Here is a 14,602-nt window from a genome sequence, read left to right as displayed (position 1 = left end):
GAACTATAAAATATAAAAAGAAAAAAATATTAGGTTTGATATACACAGGGTGAACTCAGTGAGGAGTGCTGCTATGCTGATATCTTTCAGAGTAGCGTTCTGAGATAGCCCCAGTGTCTATATATCAAAGTTTAGTTTTTGCATTTGGGGTTATACATGGCAAGATAGCTGGTTTGCTTTGGCCTGAAGTATCTAGGCAGCTGACCTGTACAATTCTTATTCCACAATAAATGATCCCTAGAGCTGTTAATCACTAGCTTTTAAGTCTGTTAAGTCCACTCAATTTGTACCATCTTTTAATCATTGTAAACCGCACTGAACGTCACGGTCCTGCGGTATATAAACTGTTATTATTATTATAATATTTTGGCCTAGTTGTAAGGATCTGAGGCAACCACGTTTGTAGAAAGCTGACTAGCCCACCTTCCAGAATTCCCTCTAGTAACCTGATCAGATGCAAATTGAATAAAGATCTATTTTTAACATCAACAACTTTATTTTTCTGAGCAGTAATCTGTGTACACAGTGGTTCTTGCACGCACTCAGCTAGTTGTAGCTTGTCCTCTAGATTGCTAGTGTATTGTTGATTTGCCTCACATTTGAGACCAATGCTATCTAAGCATTCGTGGACACCTTCCCCTTTGGGAAGAGCAAGAGGACATTTTTAACATCTGGATTATGCAACACAAAAGAGCTATCAATAGATGAATGAGAAAGCACTAGTAAACCATCCAATGGAGACTGGTTAAGTATTTGAGGACTATAAATTGTGCACTTAAGCAGCACTAAGGAAATCCTGGAGAGGTGGCTTTGTGGACAACTTATTGCTTAAGACAGAACAAAGGCTTATTTTCAAATGTGGTACCCTGTCTCCTGAAAGTTTCAATATTACATTTACATTGGTAACTTATATTCCGCCAATACCTTGCAGTTCTAGGCAGATTACAAAAGAAGGTTTGCTGGACATTACCAGGCAAGATACAGGCATAATTACTGGTCATAGGATAAAAACATTACTATTAAAAAAATTTGTCAAGCAAGCTAATGCATTACCCCTAATAACTCTTATTTCCCTTTGGAGGGTTCTTTTGTCTGGTGTTTTCATCCGTAGGATGGAAAGGTGTTGGTCAAGCTTTGCTGCCTGGGTGGCTAGTAGGCCGTCATGCATTTTTTTAGCTGTGTGCCTTTGATTGGGGGAGTGAATGAATGGGGTTTGAGTCCTTCTCGGTCTTGTTGAGTTGTTATTCGTTTAGGTAGGTGGGGGTGACTCCATTTATTAATAATAATAATAACTTTATTTTTATATACCCCCATATCACAAACAGTTCTAAGCAGTTTACAAGGGAAGAGACTGTATACAGACAGCGACATTACAGAGAACTTTCAAAATTACGGACACGGACTGACACGGACCTCAGATTTTTAAGGCCGTACGGGTTTAGATCCACCAGGTCCGTGAGGTCCGCGTTTTACTCCTTCCCTGCAAGAAGTGAAAAAGAGCAAAGAGATTAGGGATGAGAAAGAGAGCAGACATGCTTGCAGGAGAAAAAGCAAGGCAGTAATGTTACAGCTGGAGAGTGCAAAGTGAGGAAGAAAGCAGAGACAACGCTGCACAGGGAAATGGAGGGGGAGAGAGACAGAAAGAAAGAAAAAACAAACAAACAGACAGACATATATTCTAGCACCCGTTAATGTAACGGGCTTAAAGACTAGTGTATGTATATATATAAAATTCTGTTTAATCTGTGAAGTGAAATAAGGGTAGGGTTTTGTTTTGAGTGTTTTTTTAAACACTACGAACTCCATGGAAGTTGTATTAACCAACAGCCCTGAGAGCAGTGTTAGAATTGCTGCCAGAGAGTGATCTAGGCTCGAATGCAGTGTTGCTGCTATCCTTTGGTTAATTCATTACTTGCACCCTGTAGTTTGTTTGTTTAAAGTGCTGTTTTGAGACTATATTATGTGCTAAAATCTGTTTGTTAGGGTTTTTTTTTTAAAGCTAGAGCGAAGCTGGTATTTAGTAAGTTGTACACCATTTTTAAAGGGATTTTAGCCAGTATTTATACTTTAGTGGCAATTATTTTTAAATTCCCCCTTAATGTATTTTAGTAGTGACCGCTGAACTTCATTGAAGCTGTGTAAACCAGCAGCCCTGAGAGCAGTGTTAGAACTGCTGCTCGAGTCATCTGTGCTAGAATGCTGTGCTGCTGCCATCCTTTGGACAGAACTGGTAAGACAGCTTGGCTTAATTTTTAAACTGTCTGCATGCTGTTTGAGTTAGAAATCTATTGTTGAGGTTTTATTCTTCATGTGTTGGGAGCTGTTTAAGTTGTGTGTGTGTGTGTTTTAGTTTTTTTAACTAGAGCCCAGCTGTGGAAACCATTATTTCATACCAGTTGGGTAAATATACTCGTAGTTTAAGAGGTGAAACAATTTTATACTTTAACCTCTTTTTTTGTTTGTTTTTAATGTTATAGGATTACTGTTACAGATTTTATTAATTATCTGAACTTTTACTTTTATTCCATGTACATATTTTGGTTTATTTATCAGTGTGTACTGAGTTATAATGTACTAACATGTTTTTATTTTATTACACTGGACAACAAAGTTTGTGCTTCTTCAACACTTTCAGGATAATGCAATTAATCCTTAGCCAAATTCTTAATATAGGCCTATTGCTCACATACCTTGCTGGATATAGTGTGGGCTTGTCCAGGCGTATATTCAGGGCCGGTTGCATAACATCCATGGAAATGATGCAGTCTGGGCATGCCTGTACATAGGCTTGATAGATGCGGCCTGAAAAGGCTATATATAAAAGCAGTTTACATACAGGGATAATCTTCATTATGTGTCTGTCACTTTGGGTGTATGTTGATGCTTCAAGGCATAGTATTGTCTATGTAAGTAACTTAATTAGTAAGCCAGTTAATTATTAATTGCTATAGGATGATTTGTGAGAGCAGGAATGTCTCATTGATGTTGCAACAGCTGTGATGGTCTGCTACATTTGTGGCGAGTACATGCTTAAGCTGCAAAGACGCAGCATGACTCGACTTGTTAAGAAAGCATATGAGCTGTACTTTAGTTGCAAGATTGGAGATTAAGACAAACCATGTGCTCCTCAAATTTGTTGTGCAAGATGTGCCATCGATCTTAGAGCTTGGATCCTAACTACTCTGAAGTCAATGCCATTTACTATTCCAATAATATGACGAGAACAGAAGGATCACATGACTGACTGTTACTTCTGTCTGACAAATGTATCTGGTTTCTCTGTTAAAAATAAGAAATCAACTGAATACCCCAAGCTTCCTTCAGCCATGAGACCAGCGCTAAAGAATGACACGGTACACCGTTAAAAGTGCGCTGGACTCTGGCATGCCGACAATCCGTCCCTATTCACAAAAGTGGTCACAGGGATGAAGCAGGAAACTACAGGCCGGTGAGCCTCACTTCGGTTGTTGGAAAAATAATGGAAGTGTTGCTGAAAGAAAGGATAGTGTACTTACTTGAATCTAATGGGTTACAGGATCCGAGGCAACATGGCTTTACAAAAGGTAAATCGTGCCAAACGAACCTGATTGAATTTTTTGATTGGGTGACCAGAGAGCTGGATCGAGGACATATGCTAGATGTAATTTACTTGGATTTCAGCAAAGCCATTGATACAGTTCCTCATAGGAGGCTGTTGAACAAACTTGAAGGGCTGAAGTTAGGACCCAAAGTGGTGAACTGGGTCAGAAACTGGCTGTCGGACAGACGCCAGAAGGTGGTGGTTAATGGAAGTCGCTCGAAGGAAGGAAAGGTGAGTAGTGGAGTCCCTCAGGGTTCGGAGCTGGGGCCAATCCTGTTCAATATGTTTGTGAGTGACATTGCTGAAAGGTTAGAAGGAAAAGTGTGCCTTTTTGCAGATGATACCAAGATTTGTAACAGAGTAGACACCGAAGAGGGAGTGGAAAATATGAAAAAGGATCTGCAAAAGTTAGAGGAATGGTCTAATGCCTGTCAACTAAAATTCAATGCAAAGAAATGCAGAATAATGCATTTGGGGATTAATAATAGGAAGGAACCGTATATGCTGGGAGGAGAGAAGCTGATATGCACGGACGGGGAGAGGAACCTTGGGGTGATAGTGTCCGAAGATCTAAAGGCAAAAAAAACTGTGACAAGGCAGTGGCTGCTGCCAGAAGGATGCTGGGCTGTATAAAGAGAGTACAGATCTAGATTGGTACTTCAAAATGTATAATTTTATTTTGTGGAGCTCTCAGATACCTACTCCGTTGATCATTAAAGATTCTTCAAACGGTTTTTGTAGGCAAGGGTATCAATCATTGAGCTCCACCTTATCGCAATAGTATTGTTGGAAACAAGTGCTAGGTATTGAACAATAAATTTTTAGATAAAGCACTTATCTTTTTTATAGTGGCTTCTGTTATGCCTCGTAGTGTACGCTCTGTGCCCAACGGGACCCGTTTCGCCCAAATCAAGGCTTCTTCAGGGGTCTCTCAAATTGCTGTTAACACAGAGAAAAGTGTTTCACTTAATGAAAAACATTTTGTTATAACTTTTAAGAAAGCGTGTACTCACTGTGATTACTTGTAGCGACTTCATCAAAATGGCGTTAGCAAGAATTGAACGCCAACGCATGCGCTATATATACATATCAATTAAACTGCCCCTGTGTATCTTAAAGGGACACTCGATAATTTCCGATTGGAACTGCTACTACTAAATTAGAAAAAAACACTCCAGTCCATATTCACATTCAGACCGGCAGGTTTTAAAGTGCCTAGATTAAAAATCCAATGGGATTCTTTTTGTAGTAAGGTTCTATGTCTATCACCTCCTCGTGGGTTTGATTTCACCCGGTCTATCGCAAAACACTTCAATTCTTTGAAACTGTGTTGTAATTGGTTACAGTGTTCTACTAGAGGTGCAGTGATCCTCTTACATTTAATATTAGATTTATGTTCGATGATCCGTGTTCTTAATGATCTTATTGATTTACCTACATACCATTTTTGGCATGGGCATGTTATCACATATATTATGTGGTCTGTGGCACAAGTGAGAAAGTGATTGATAGAATAGACTTTTCCATCTTTCTGGCTGGTGAACTCTTTTAGTTGTACCATATTTTCACATACGCTGCATTTACCACATCTGAAAAAACCTTTCGGTAATAGATTATCTTCTCTCAGTTTAACTCTAAAATCTGCTGGGGAGAGTATTTCTTTAAGATTTCTGTCACGTGTAAATGCTATGCGTAGTTCTGTTTCTTTAAATATAGTATTGGTTCGCATAATTCTCCAATTGTTCTTCAATATTTTAGCTATGTTGTTGCCATATGCTGAGAATTTCATTACACAAGTCATTATTTCTTCTTCTTCTTTCGAATGTTCTTTATTAATATTCTTGTGAATTAGCCAATCCCTATTGTAATATTTTGCCCTTTTATAAGCTCTCTTCAAGATTTTACTAGGATACCCACGATTTTCAAGTTTATTTATGAGTAATTTGGATTGTAATGTAAATCTTCTTTTAGTGGAGCAATTCCTTTTTAACCGTAAAAATTGTGAAAACGGTAGGTTTTGCTTTAAACTTACAGGATGGCAACTATGATATGACAAGAACGTGTTTCTGTCTGTCTCTTTCGTGTAAACGTCAAATTCAAAAGACGTTTCTTTTTGTGTGATCGTCACGTCCAAATAATTTATATTATGTTTTGAATATTGCATTGTGAAAACTATGTTGGAGTCACAACTATTAAGCCAGGAAAAAAATGACCTTAATTCTTTTTCATCTCCTGTCCACAACATCAGCACATCGTCTATGTACCTTAGCCAACAATAGATTTTAGACAAAAAAGGTGAGTGATCAATCCAAATAGATTCGAAATCTGCCATATAAAGATTTGCCACTGAGGGAGCGAAAACCGCTCCCATAGCAACTCCCATTTTTTGCTTATATATTTCTTTCTCAAACATAAAATAATTTTCTTTCATTGCAATTCTTGATAATTGTACAAGAAATTCAGAAGGAATCAAGTGAGGTTTTATCCTGTTTTCAAAAGTTTTTTTAATAATATTCAAAGCTTCATCCTGAGGTATTGATGTGTATAATGCTTTGATATCAAGGGTTACTAACATAAAAGGAAATATGTCCACAGGTATCTCTTCCAGTTTTTCCATCACCATACTTGCATCTTGGACAAAGGATTTAATTTTTGGAACCTCATCTTTCAGAAAAATATCTACGAATTTTGAAATGGGTTCCAGCAAAGAACCCTGTGAAGACATAATCGGTCTCCCTGGGGGATTGATCAAGTCCTTGTGTATTTTTGGTAATACATAAAATACAGGTGTTAATGGACAAGATTTATTCAAAAATTTATAATCCTTCAATGTGAGAAAGCCTAATTTTAAACCTTCATCTGTTATTTTACCAATCTGTTTTTTCAATCTATTTGTCGGATCTAAAGGAAGTTTTTCATAAACCTCAGTATCTTGTAATTGTCTAAGAATTTCCAAGTGATATTTTTCTTTATCCAAAATTACAATGGCTCCTCCTTTGTCTGCTTTTTTTATTATGATGGTTTCATCGTCTGTCAATTTTTTAATCACTTCTCTTTCAACTTTGTTCAGGTTGTTATGTTGGTATGTTTTATTTTCTTTCCATACTTCGATATCTTTTTGAACACAAGATTTAAAGGCATTCACTAGAGGATCTAGTGGTATCGGAGGATACCATGTGCTTTTGGGAGATAGTATTGTCCGGTCCATACTCTTAGGTTGGTTCTCAAAGTAAATCCTTAACTGTAATTTCCTAATTAGCTTTTCCAAATCTACATTAAATTGTAGCTGATTGAAATCAGTGGATGGAACGAAAGAAAATCCATAAGACAACACTTTATTTTCTATATCACTAAGTATGTGTTTAGAGAGATTAATTACCACTGGTTTCTCGATGTTTGCGACCGAGTGGTAGGTCTTTGGCGTGGATTCCCTCTTCTGCTTCTCACTCTGCCCCTTCTTGTGGATTGACCTCTCTTTAAAAAATGTTGTTGGCCATCTCCGCTACTGGATGTTGAAAAAGTTGAGATGTCTGAACTATTCTTGTCTGTTTGTGTTGGACTTTTACTATTCTGGTTCATCCATGGGTATACTTTTTGGTTCAGATAATCATATTCATCTCTTTTGAATTTCCTTATTTTGTTTTTCTTTATATTTATACAAAATAATGATGAATAACATGGATGAATTTAAAGAAAATATAAAGAAAAACAAAATAAGGAAATTCAAAAGAGATGAATATGATTATCTGAACCAAAAAGTATACCCATGGATGAACCAGAATAGTAAAAGTCCAACACAAACAGACAAGAATAGTTCAGACATCTCAACTTTTTCAACATCCAGTAGCGGAGATGGCCAACAACATTTTTTAAAGAGAGGTCAATCCACAAGAAGGGGCAGAGTGAGAAGCAGAAGAGGGAATCCACGCCAAAGACCTACCACTCGGTCGCAAACATCGAGAAACCAGTGGTAATTAATCTCTCTAAACACATACTTAGTGATATAGAAAATAAAGTGTTGTCTTATGGATTTTCTTTCGTTCCATCCACTGATTTCAATCAGCTACAATTTAATGTAGATTTGGAAAAGCTAATTAGGAAATTACAGTTAAGGATTTACTTTGAGAACCAACCTAAGAGTATGGACCGGACAATACTATCTCCCAAAAGCACATGGTATCCTCCGATACCACTAGATCCTCTAGTGAATGCCTTTAAATCTTGTGTTCAAAAAGATATCGAAGTATGGAAAGAAAATAAAACATACCAACATAACAACCTGAACAAAGTTGAAAGAGAAGTGATTAAAAAATTGACAGACGATGAAACCATCATAATAAAAAAAGCAGACAAAGGAGGAGCCATTGTAATTTTGGATAAAGAAAAATATCACTTGGAAATTCTTAGACAATTACAAGATACTGAGGTTTATGAAAAACTTCCTTTAGATCCGACAAATAGATTGAAAAAACAGATTGGTAAAATAACAGATGAAGGTTTAAAATTAGGCTTTCTCACATTGAAGGATTATAAATTTTTGAATAAATCTTGTCCATTAACACCTGTATTTTATGTATTACCAAAAATACACAAGGACTTGATCAATCCCCCAGGGAGACCGATTATGTCTTCACGGGGTTCTTTGCTGGAACCCATTTCAAAATTCGTAGATATTTTTCTGAAAGATGAGGTTCCAAAAATTAAATCCTTTGTCCAAGATGCAAGTATGGTGATGGAAAAACTGGAAGAGATACCTGTGGACATATTTCCTTTTATGTTAGTAACCCTTGATATCAAAGCATTATACACATCAATACCTCAGGATGAAGCTTTGAATATTATTAAAAAAACTTTTGAAAACAGGATAAAACCTCACTTGATTCCTTCTGAATTTCTTGTACAATTATCAAGAATTGCAATGAAAGAAAATTATTTTATGTTTGAGAAAGAAATATATAAGCAAAAAATGGGAGTTGCTATGGGAGCGGTTTTCGCTCCCTCAGTGGCAAATCTTTATATGGCAGATTTCGAATCTATTTGGATTGATCACTCACCTTTTTTGTCTAAAATCTATTGTTGGCTAAGGTACATAGACGATGTGCTGATGTTGTGGACAGGAGATGAAAAAGAATTAAGGTCATTTTTTTTCCTGGCTTAATAGTTGTGACTCCAACATAGTTTTCACAATGCAATATTCAAAACATAATATAAATTATTTGGACGTGACGATCACACAAAAAGAAACGTCTTTTGAATTTGACGTTTACACGAAAGAGACAGACAGAAACACGTTCTTGTCATATCATAGTTGCCATCCTGTAAGTTTAAAGCAAAACCTACCGTTTTCACAATTTTTACGGTTAAAAAGGAATTGCTCCACTAAAAGAAGATTTACATTACAATCCAAATTACTCATAAATAAACTTGAAAATCGTGGGTATCCTAGTAAAATCTTGAAGAGAGCTTATAAAAGGGCAAAATATTACAATAGGGATTGGCTAATTCACAAGAATATTAATAAAGAACATTCGAAAGAAGAAGAAGAAATAATGACTTGTGTAATGAAATTCTCAGCATATGGCAACAACATAGCTAAAATATTGAAGAACAATTGGAGAATTATGCGAACCAATACTATATTTAAAGAAACAGAACTACGCATAGCATTTACACGTGACAGAAATCTTAAAGAAATACTCTCCCCAGCAGATTTTAGAGTTAAACTGAGAGAAGATAATCTATTACCGAAAGGTTTTTTCAGATGTGGTAAATGCAGCGTATGTGAAAATATGGTACAACTAAAAGAGTTCACCAGCCAGAAAGATGGAAAAGTCTATTCTATCAATCACTTTCTCACTTGTGCCACAGACCACATAATATATGTGATAACATGCCCATGCCAAAAATGGTATGTAGGTAAATCAATAAGATCATTAAGAACACGGATCATCGAACATAAATCTAATATTAAATGTAAGAGGATCACTGCACCTCTAGTAGAACACTGTAACCAATTACAACACAGTTTCAAAGAATTGAAGTGTTTTGCGATAGACCGGGTGAAATCAAACCCACGAGGAGGTGATAGACATAGAACCTTACTACAAAAAGAATCCCGTTGGATTTTTAATCTAGGCACTTTAAAACCTGCCGGTCTGAATGTGAATATGGACTGGAGTGTTTTTTTCTAATTTAGTAGTAGCAGTTCCAATCGGAAATTATCGAGTGTCCCTTTAAGATACACAGGGGCAGTTTAATTGATATGTATATATAGCGCATGCGTTGGCGTTCAATTCTTGCTAACGCCATTTTGATGAAGTCGCTACAAGTAATCACAGTGAGTACACGCTTTCTTAAAAGTTATAACAAAATGTTTTTCATTAAGTGAAACACTTTTCTCTGTGTTAACAGCAATTTGAGAGACCCCTGAAGAAGCCTTGATTTGGGCGAAACGGGTCCCGTTGGGCACAGAGCGTACACTACGAGGCATAACAGAAGCCACTATAAAAAAGATAAGTGCTTTATCTAAAAATTTATTGTTCAATACCTAGCACTTGTTTCCAACAATACTATTGCGATAAGGTGGAGCTCAATGATTGATACCCTTGCCTACAAAAACCGTTTGAAGAATCTTTAATGATCAACGGAGTAGGTATCTGAGAGCTCCACAAAATAAAATTATACATTTTGAAGTACCAATCTAGATCTGTAGTCTGGTTTCAGAGGTATTAGATTGGAAGCCATTATATTACTGAGACTGTATAAAGAGAGGCCAGTAGAAGGAAGGTGTTGATGCCCCTGTACAGGTCATTGGTAAGGCCCCACTTGGAGTATTATGTTCAGTTTTGGAGACCGTATCTGGTGAAGGACGTAAGAAGACTTGAAGCGGTCCAGAGGATGGCAATGAAAATAATAGGAGGCTTGTGCTAGAAGACCTATGAGGAGAGACTAGAAGCCCTAAATATATATACCCTAGAGGAAAGGAGGGACAGGGGAGATAAGAACATAAGAAGTTGACTCCACTGGGTCAGACCAGAGGTCCATCGCGCCCAGCGGTCCGCTCCCGCGGCGGCCCATCAGGTCTATGACCTGTGAAGTGGTTCCTGACCATTTCTATAACCTACCTCTGCTTCTATATGTACCCCTCAATCCCCTTATCCTTTAGGAACCTATTTAAACCTTCCTTGAACCCCTGTACTGTGCTCTGGCCTATCACAACCTCTGGAAGCACGTTCCATGTGTCCACCACTGTCTGGGTAAAAAAAGAACTTCCTAGCGTTTGTTCTAAACCTGTCCCCTTTCAATTTCTCCAATTGACCCCTAGTACTTGTGGTTCCCCACAGTCTGAAGAATCTGTCCCTGTCTACCTTCTCTATTCCCTTCAGAATTTTGAAGGTTTCTATCATGTCTCCTCTAAGTCTCCTCTTCTCTAGGGAGAACAGCCCCAGCATTTTCAACCTGTCAGTGTATGAAAAGTTTTCCATACCTTTTATCAGTTTAGTCGCTCTTCTCTGGACCCCCTCAAGTACTGCCATGTCCTTCTTGAGGTACGGCGACCAGTACTGGGCACAGTACTCCAGGTGCGGGCACACCATTGTACGATACAGTGGTATGATGACTTCCTTTGTCCTGGTTGTGATACACTTTTTAATGATACCCAACATTCTGTTCGCTTTCTTTGAGGCTATCGCACACTGTGCCGATGCTTTCAATGTTGTGTCCACCATCACCCCGAGGTCTCTTTCAAGGTTGCTCATCCCTAGCAATGATCCCCCAATTTGTAGCTGAACATTGGGTTCTTTTTCCCTACATGCATGACCTTGCATTTCTCTGTTAAAACTCATTTGCCACTTTTTTGCCCACTCTTCCAGTCTCGTTAGGTCCCTTTGTAGGTCTTCGCAGTCTTCCGTGGTTCTAACCCTGCCGTAGAGTTTGGTGTCATCAGCAAATTTAATAACCTCACATTTCGTCCCCGTCTCCAGGTTGTTAATAAATATATTGAACAGGAACGGTCCCAGCACCGATCCCTGCGGAACTCCGCTCGTGACCCATTGCCAGTCTGAGTAATGGCCCTTTACTCCAACCCTCTGTTTCCTGCCTGCCAGCCAGTGTTTGATCCATCGGTGGACATCCCCTTGCACCCCGTGGTTCCACAGCTTCTTGAGTAGTCGTTCGTGAGGTACCTTGTCAAAGGCTTTTTGGAAGTCAAGGTAAATGATATCTATGGATTCCCCTTTATCCATCTGGCTGTTTATTCCCTCAAAGAAGTACAGTAGGTTCGTGAGGCACGACCTTCCCTTGCAGAAGCCGTGCTGGCTCGCCTTCAGTTGTCCATTGTTTTCTATGTGTTCGCAGATTGTGTCCTTAACCAGTGCTTCCATCATCTTTCCCGGGACCGAGGTCAAGCTCACCGGCCTGTAGTTTCCCGGGTCACCCCTTGATCCCTTCTTAAAGATTAGCGTGACGTTTGCTATTTTCCAGTCCTCTGGGATCTCCCCAGTTTTTAAGGATAGGTTACATATTTGGCGAAGTGTTTCCGCTATTTCGTTTCTCAGTTCTTTTAGTACCCTTGGGTGTATGCCGTCTGGACCAGGTGATTTGTCGCTCTTCAGTCTGTCTACCTGTCGGAGGACATCCTCTTGGCTTACCTCTAGTTGGACCAGCTTTTCATCATGGTCTCCGTTTATGATATCCTCGGGTTCTGGGATATTGGATGTGTCCTCTCTCGTGAAGACTTACGAGAAGAACTTGTTTAACCTGTCAGCTATCTCTCTTTCCTCCTTTACCACTCCCTTCCTGTCTCCATTGTCCAATGGTCCCACTTCCTCCCTGGCTGGTTGTTTCCCCTTCACTTACCTGAAGAATGGTTTAAAGTTTCTTGCTTCCCCCGCCAGTCTCTCCTCATATTCTCTTTTTGCTTTTCTAACTACTCGGTGACAGTCTTTTTGTTGCCTTTTGTGCTCCTTCTGGTTGTCCTTTGCTGGGTCCTTTTTCAGTTTTCTGAAAGATGTTTTCTTGTCCCTTATCGCCTTTTTCACTGCATTTGTTATCCATGCCGGGTTTTTTGTTTGATTTTTTTTGCACCCTTTCCTAAACCTGGGGACGTACAGGTTTTGTGCTTCGTGCACCATGCTCTTGAGTAGGGCCCAGGCTTCCTTTACGGTCTCCATCTTCCCTGAGCTGTTGCTGAGCTTCTTTCCCACCATTTTCCTCATGGCCTCGTAATTTCCTTTTCTGAAATTGAGTGCTGTTGTTGTGGTTCTTTTCACCTTTGATGTTCCTATTTTTAGCTTGCACTGGATCATGTTGTGATCGCTGTGTCCTAGTGGCGCTAGTACTACCACCTCCTTTGCGGATCCCTCTAGCCCGTTGAGGATTAGGTCAAGAGTGGCATCTCCTGACCAGACCGTGACCAGCTGTTCCGTGACCAGCTGTTACCGCCTCCAGGAATTTTGTTTCTCTCGTGCAATTTGAGTGTCCAATGCTCCAGTCTATTCCAGGGTAGTTGAAATCCCCCATTACCACCACATTTCCTCTTTTGCATACCTGCCTCAGTTCAGCCTCCAGGTCCTGGTCGTTTGCTTCCGGTTGTCCTGGTGGGTGATAGTACAGTCGTAATTTTATGTCTGCTCCATTTCCTCCTGTCAGCTTAACCCACAGTGATTCCAAGCCGTCCGCCCTTACTGTTGTTTCCATTCTGGTTGAAGGGATGGAGTCCTTTATATATAGCGCTATTCCTCCACCCTTCTTGTGTGTCCTGTCCCTCCTATAGAGTTTGTACCCTGGTAGGACCACATCCCATTTGTTGTCTTTGGAGCACCATGTTTCTGTGACTCCAATTATGTCTAGGTCCTCCTTACTGGCTATAAATTCTAGCTCTCCCATTTTGGTTCTTAGGCTCCTAGCATTTGTGTATAGGCAAATTAAGTCCCGGCTGTTTACCTTCTCTGTTGGTTTTCCTCATGGTTTGGTGCTCCTGCCGACCCCTTCATGGGCTGCCAGTCCCCGAGCCTCGTTCTGTTCATCCTCCTCTTGTGGTGTGTCTGTTTCGTCCTCATCCCCCCTCCTGTGGTGTGCCTATCTCATCCTCTACCTGCATCCCCATTTTTGGATGTCCCTCTGGCTCCGGCTGTTTCCTCCTTTTCCCGCTCTTTAGCTTCATTAGTTCCTTGGGCCCCTGCATTGCGTCTATGGTTTTTTTTTTCAGAAAATGTCCGCTCAGTCTCGAGCCCTCTACCACCTTTTCCCGGTTCAGCATCCTTGTTTGATACTGTAGTCCGATGTGTCGATGTCAGATCGACTATCGGCTTTCCCCTTGTCCTCAGTTTAAAGCCATGTCTATGCCGGTCTGGATGTTGTGTGCCAGCATCCTCGTCCCAGCCGTGCTCAGGTGCAGTCCATCCCTCCTGTAAAGCTTGTTTTTCCCCAGGAAGGTTGTCCAGTTAAGTACAAAGTGGAAACCCTCCTCTTCGCACCATCTCCTCAGCCAACCGTTTATTGCTTGCAGCTTGGTCTGCCTCCTTGCATCCGCCCTCGGTACTGGCAGAATCTCTGAGAAGGCTATCTTCCTTGTCCTCAGCTTCAGTCTCCTCCCCAGGATCTTAAACTGCTCGGGTCTTAAACTGATCCCTGTTGTAGTTCCTTCTGCTGACGTCATTGGTTCCAACGTGGATTATCACTGCTGCCTCCTCCATCTCAGCTCCTTTCAGGATTCTCTCGATTCTGTCGGAGATGTCCTTTGTCCTCGCCCCTGAGAGACATGTCACTAGTCGGTCTTCTCTGTCTCCTGCTATGTGACTGTTCATCTCTCTCAGGATTGAATCTCCCACCACGATTGCAGATTTCCCTTTTCTCAGCTTCCTCTTGGGTCTCAGGTCCGTATCTGTGACTCGATCCTCCAATCCATCCTCCTGGTTCTGATGGGTCTCTGCCTGCTCAGTTCCTCCGCAAGATCCTTCCCCCCTGGCGTCTGGTGGGTTCTGTCCTCCATCTGTTGGTTCCCTTCTGAATTGCTGGTGATCC

This window comes from Geotrypetes seraphini, chromosome 5 (assembly GCF_902459505.1).
Source record: "Geotrypetes seraphini chromosome 5, aGeoSer1.1, whole genome shotgun sequence".
In the NCBI taxonomy this organism is placed as follows: Eukaryota; Metazoa; Chordata; class Amphibia; order Gymnophiona; family Dermophiidae; genus Geotrypetes; species Geotrypetes seraphini.
Note: the sequence above shows the minus strand (reverse complement) of the source record.